The following is a 6,890-nucleotide window of genomic DNA, read 5'->3' on the forward strand; positions in this document are numbered from 1 at the left end:
CTAATGGTAAAGTAATATCCAAACAATATAATGAAAATTCACCTCAAGTGGTAGAATGTTTAGTAGTTTTAGAAGTTTTAAAAACCTTTTTAGAACCCCTTAATATTGTGTCAGATTCCTGTTATGTGGTTAATGCAGTAAATCTTTTAGAAGTGGCTGGAATGTGAACAAAAGTTTCCGGGATTGTGCGATACTTCCATTCAGTATGAGAAATTTACTAGGGCAGCTAATTTGTTAAAAAGTCTTTCTCAGTATATGTTACAGAATTGGACGGCTGAATTTGAACAGACCCTTCGGGAATTGCCATCATTCAGGTCAACTCCACGCGCTTGGACCTGTCCCTGACCAAAGGATTACCCAATTGGATCTCCTCAGCATTTTCCTTCTTTAAAGAATGGGTGGGGGTGGGATTATTTGGAGATACACTTCGCTGTGGATTAGTGTTGCTTTTTTGGTTGGTCTGTAAGCTTAAGGCCCAAACTAGGAGAGACAAGGTGGTTATTGCCCAGGCACTTGCAGCTCTAGAACATGGTGCTTCCCCTGATATATCTATGCTTAAGCAATAGGTCGCTGGCCACTCAGCTCTTGCACCCCACGAGGCTAGTCTCATTGCACGGGATAGAGTGAGTGTGCTTCAGCAGCCCGAGAGAGTTGCACGACTAAGCACTGCAGTAGAAGGGCTCTGGGGCATATATGAGCCTATTCTAGGGAGACATGTCGTTTTTCAAGAAGGTTGAGTGTTCAAGTGTCCTTCCCCCAGGAAAAACAACATGGGACCAGACCAGGACCCCTCTGGGTGATGAGCCTGGAAGGAGGTTATGTGTACGGCTCCTTTACCTGCACACTGGGGATTTGACCTCTATCTCCACTCTCATTAATATGGGTGGCCTATTGCTCTTATTAAAAGGAAAGGGGGAGATGTGGGGAGCTGCACTCACATTTGCCATTATAAGATGGGGCTGACAGCTGTCTTCTAAGTAGTAAATAATCTGCACATGTGCAGGGGCAGTTTTCCCGCCATGTGCTCTGCCTTTCTCGTGATGACAACTGGGCCGATGGGCTGCAGCCAATCAGGGAGTGATACGTCCTAGGCGGAGGATAATTCTCCTTAAAAGGGACGGGGTTCTGGCACTCCCTCTTCTTCGTCTTTTCGTCTCTTCGTCTCTTTGTCTCTTTCTCTCTTCATCTCTCCCTCTCTTCGTCTCTTTCTCTTTGTCTTTTCCTCTGCTCTCTCCCTCTCTGCCCCCTCTCTGCCTCTCTCTCTGCGTCTTTCTCTCTCTTCCTCTCTGCCTCTCTCTGCCGCGCTCTTCCTCTCTTGCTCCTGAGTAAGCAATAAAGCTTTGCCGCAGAAGATTCTGGTTTGTTGTGTCTTTCCTGGCCGGTCGCGAACGCGCGTAAGAAACCCTGACCCATGATATCTCTTAAACTCTAGAACACCCACCAAGCAACATGTTCCAGCTGATATGAGGACCCCGATACATACAGCACAGGACTGCCAAGTCTGAGTTCAGTCAGAGAAGATGCACCTAATCCTAAAAGGACTGGAGGCCCTAGGGAGTTTAGGATGAGTTGTGAGGACATCCTTCTGGAGACAGGAGGGTGGGAAGGAGGTAAGGGATGTGGAACAATCAGAGGGTGGATCTATGGTAGGAATAAAATCTGGTGTGTAAATAAACAAACAAATAAAAGACAAAAAATGAAGACAAATAGAGAAAAAATACAAATAATAAAATAAAACCGTCTAATACCCTAGTGGGGGAAATATTAAAAGAAAAAGAAAGACACAGGTAAAGTTAAGTCTTTAAATATTTATGACAAAGGCAGTGGAATGGGAAGACTTATTCACTAAGTTTATACTTCATTCACTCTGAAAGACACTTGTGTGGGACCCATCTTTAATTGGAAAAATAATTACAGCAAGGCACCATAGTGCCACTTTTAATTTCTAGCACTCAGGAGGGTTACCAGCCAACATGATCTATATACATTCCTGTCCAGGCCAGACAGATTTTACAGTAAGGCATTCTTTCAAAATGAAAGAAAGAAAAGGAAAAGAAGAGAAGAGAAGAGAAGAGAAGAGAAGAGAAGAGAAGAGAAGAGAAGAGAAGAGAAGGAAAACAATTGCATATTCAATTTTCAGTTTATAAGTCACAAAAATATTTCTAAAAGTACCAGTAATGTATTGATCATTCTATACTATTAATTTTTCCTTCAAAGAACAATTCAAAGCAGAATTTTCTAGTGGTATACACAAATTATTTTCAGGGAGAGTGGTTTCTTCATGGTCATATTCCAAAGTCTACATGTCTGGTTATCTATACTACTCATTCTACCCTTTGATTTTTGAACAATATACCATTTGATATAAGTAGCTAGACATTGGCAATTTAAAGAAAAATGATACACAGGGAATACAACTGGTTGAACTCCTACAGGAGAATAGATACAATGATCTAAGAAGTGTATAACGAAGTAACAGCAGCAATTGGAAAGCCAGTGGTCTGTAGAACCGAGACTTGAATCTATTTGAAAGTGTATACGGTAAGCATGATTAAATTTAGTTCATGTAAGAAATGCAATGAAACCTTTTTATGGTGATAAGTGCATGATCTGTGGATACAGCTGAGTCTAGAGCATATACCTAGCAAATATAAGGCTTTATCTTCTATTCCCAACACAAAAATGTGTTAAATGCATGGTGATGATAGAAATATTTTTCTCAGAATTATTTAGTAAACTGGAATTATATTAACCAATTAAAATCCTGATTTTCAATAAACATAAACATGCATAATTGCAACTTGATTTTTCAAAATTAATATTTAAGGCATAGCACAAAATTGTTGTTCCAGATTTTGAAATTTATAAGTACCAAAGTTTAAGACAATGTACTTCAATACATGGTAGATGTTAGACTATGAAGTAAAAGAGATTCAGTCTCATAGTCTTGGAAACACCAAGCCTTCTGTTGATGGCACAGAAACTACTGCTTTAAGGAGAAGAGGGAAGGATTCCCAAAGCACATTAGATAAAACTAAAGGCATTTTAAAGAGATGGTATGCCTAGAGAGTATGAGGTAGACATATTTTCTTGTCTTATTATCTATCAATGTATTGCTTCTCTGAGAAAATGGTAGTATTTGATGTTTATCAGAGTGCAGAGCAAGAATTGCTCCTAGACGGGATGCAGGTGTGGCTGTTGTGTCAGTAGGTGACAGAGAGGAGAGGCAATGACTACCTTCAGTGTTCTGACCAATGATTAGTAGCCTAATACTCCTCAAAAAAAGGAGAGGTTGAGAGACCACAAGTACAGTGCTACAGAGATCGCAATATCTCTCAGGACCAGAAGTAAGAGAGCAACTTGAAGAACTCTTTCTAGGACTGAAATACATAATCCAGGTAAGCAAGGAGACAAAGATGATCACCAGACTGGTGCCACTGGGCCTGAACAGGAAGCTAGCCTGGGGCGTTGCTGTTAAGCTGGCCACAGGACATGAAACAAGAAAGCTGGTAGGATGAACATCTCAGATCATTTTCACACTCAGATTCAGTGAAGAATTTGCTCACTCCCACCTCTACCATACCATGAACTACATGAATTACATGAAGGAGCTGTTCCTACATATCCTAAACTACAGAATCTCATGACACTGGACAACAACAGGAAATCGAGAGGAGTCCCAATGAGGTTCCAGTTTTGATAGAGTAGCAGCAGCCAGAGGCTCAGAGCAGACCATCAAGTCAGTGCAATGAACACTGACAAGTAAAAAGGTGTGGACATAAAGGTGCACTATGGTACTCACTGTGACACATTACAACTTCCACAACAGGAGGTGGTATTTTTTGTTTGTTTGTTTGTTTTTTTTGTTTTTGTTTTTGTTTTTTTTTTGTTTTTGTTTTTGTTTTGTTTTTGTTTTTGTTTGGAGCATGAGGAGATTGCAAGGGTAGAGTGTGGACTCAAGGGGATAGAAAAATGAGTGGGATTGGGGATTATGATGTGAAATCCACAAAGAATCAATACAAAATTACTTTTTAAAATAAGGTATAAAGAACAAGGACTTGGTAGTGCTTGTCTTCAAGCCCTGCACTCAGGAAGTAGTCTGGGTTACCACTAGTTTGCTACCAAAAAAAAGCAAAGGACATTATTTTCAATAGCCTTTAGTAAGTAAAGATTTCATTCAGGAGAATAAAATGCTCATGACAAAACATGTGTTTTGACATGGATGTTACATGTAAAGTAAAGATACAAAAAATGATAGGACATTGCTGCTGTGCTCTGGGGAGGCTTGGCAATTAGAATCACTTTTAGGAAGAAGTGAGAGCAAGGCATTCAGAGGACAGTGGGCAGAGCATCCTGCATATCACTCACAGCCCTGCACATTGCTCACAGTACCACACATCACTCATCCTCTGGGATCTCTCAGTGCTTAGTTGTACAGTGACCTCATGCTAGTTTATCATACCAAGGAATATATCATGAGAGCTCCCACAAGAATCAAGGTAATTCCAAAGGAAACTCTTAAATCGTACAGGAAATACTTATTTAGTCTTGAACATATATTTATGGAGTTTTACTATTAACAATAGGAAGTGATACCAGAGACCCTGAGTCCCAGGATCTCAGAATCCCAGGGTCGCTGGAAAGTAGTGCTGTATATGCCATTCCTCTCACTTGATAAGTCTGTATTTTGTGTCAGGGTCTCTAGGTTGTATGTATAAAACCAATTTATATAGTTTCTCTGAAGATTAACTTCCATGTTAAAAAATATTCATTGTTATTAGTATTTAATGTAAGCATGAAATATGGTCACACTCTTCCTTTCTTTCTTTCTTTCTTTCTTTCTTTCTTTCTTTCTTTCTTTCTTTCTTTCTTTCTTTCTTTCTTTCTTTCTTTCTTATTTTTCGAGACAGGGTTTCTCTGTGTAGCCCTGGCTGTCCTGGAACTCACTTTGTAGACCAGGCTGGCCTCGAACTCAGAAATCCGCCCGCCTCTGCCTCCCAAGTGCTGGGATTAAAGGCATGCACCACCACCACCCGACTTGGTCACGCTTTATAATGCATCTCATAGTTTAGGGTATACAGGGATAACAAACTGTTTACAATACACAGAGAGTAATAACTTTACGCATTAACACTGCTACAGCTGTAATAGAACCATTAGTGAAAAGCAGGGGTACAAAGAGTTATCATACTGAGAGTTGGAATTAAAACCCTTGCCACGTCCACCCAGCAAGAACTAATTTAAAGTATTGACAGTTAGCTAAATAAATATAGCCGTGTCTTCAGGTATTGTGTTACTCATCCCTATCCTGTGGTGCATCATTTCCACATTCAGAATCATTTCTAGAAATTTCCACATTCAGAATCATTTTATAAATACCTGTTATACTCAATGTAGTTGAGAAGAAGACAAAGCTGGACCAGATGCAGAACACTCCTGTAGGCTTAGTCACCCAGGAGTCTGAGCCTGGAGGATTGCTGTAGCCCAGGAGTTTGAGACCACTACATACAGCATAGCAAATAAAACAGATAAACAATCATCAGTAACAAAAATGACTGGATTGAAATCAAGATTTTTTGTTTGTTCGATGTTTTATTTTTCAAGACAGGGTTTCTCTGTGCAGCCCTGGCTATCCTGGAACTCACTATGTAGATCAGGATTGCCATGAACTCAGAAATCCACATACTGAGAGTTGGAATTAAAACCCTTGCCACGTCCACCCAGCAAGAACTAATTTAAAGTATTGACAGTTAGCTAAATAAATATAGCCGTGTCTTCAGGTATTGTGTTACTCATCCCTATCCTGTGGTGCATCATTTCCACATTCAGAATCATTTCTAGAAATTTCCACATTCAGAATCATTTTATAAATACCTGTTTCATTTGAAATCTCTCCATCTGGACATGGGACACAATCATAACAACAGAACGGTTTCCCTTCAACTGGTGATTTCCTAAATCCAAGTGGACAACTTTGACTGCAAACAGATAAAGGAGTCTGTATAGAAGACATAGGAGGAGGGAAGGCAGTCAATTCATGACATTCAGTATTAGCATCCAGATGGTAAATTTCAGCAGGGCATCTGTGTACTGTAACAAGCAAGAACTACCATGCTTTTAAAGATTATAAAGCCAAAGTGTCTGTTTATCCTTTTCTTTCTGTTTTGCGATTTCTACCTTTTGAATTTTTGCTTTATTTCACTGATCTGATATGTGTATATATAATATTTCATTATATTTAATACCATTTTAAAGTTTGCATATATCATGTACTTCCCCTCCCCCATGTCTGTCCAGGTTCTCTCCTTTTCAATACACCTTTCAACATGAAAAGTTCTTTCTCAAAAAATAAACTGAAATCCCTAAGAAAAAAAAAGAAAAAAATCCCAAACCTAGAAAATATAACAGCACAAAAGGCAAAAGAAAGCAAAACAAAATCCACCAAGCTGAACCAAATAAAAGTATGTATATATTGTGGATCGCCTTCTTGAGGTGCCTAAGCACTCATGAACATGAGATCTGCCTTTGGGTGGTTGATGTAGCCAGTGCTCTCCATTGGAAAAAAGTCATCAGATCTCTGGAAGACCATAATGATCCACATAACTAACTGTTACCTCTTTTTAACACATCACAGAGATATTTGTGGTGAACAGTTCCAACAATAAGGACATGAGTGCACATATAGTTTTACATTCAAATCCAGAAATACTTGTCACAGGATATTAAATCCCATTGTGAACTATGAGATTGTGTTATTTACTGAAAAATATGTTTCTAGTTGTGGTATGCCTCAGCCCTAGAATTTCATCCTTAATTCCAAATTAGGAAGTAAAGTAAGTTTGTAGAATAAAGCACCCATGTTTGAAAGTAACTTCTCATTGAGGGGCAGA

The 6,890-nt window shown here is 39.2% G+C and overlaps 1 pseudogene; it reads left to right on the forward strand.

Moving 5' to 3' along the window:
- Positions 1 to 3,167: 3,167 nt before the first annotated feature.
- Gm22763 lies at positions 3,168 to 3,274 on the forward strand (annotated as a pseudogene).
- The last annotated feature ends 3,616 nt before the right edge of the window (positions 3,275 to 6,890 follow it).

The sequence above is a fragment of the Mus musculus genome, chromosome 6 (assembly GCF_000001635.26).
Source record: "Mus musculus strain C57BL/6J chromosome 6, GRCm38.p6 C57BL/6J".
In the NCBI taxonomy this organism is placed as follows: Eukaryota; Metazoa; Chordata; class Mammalia; order Rodentia; family Muridae; genus Mus; species Mus musculus.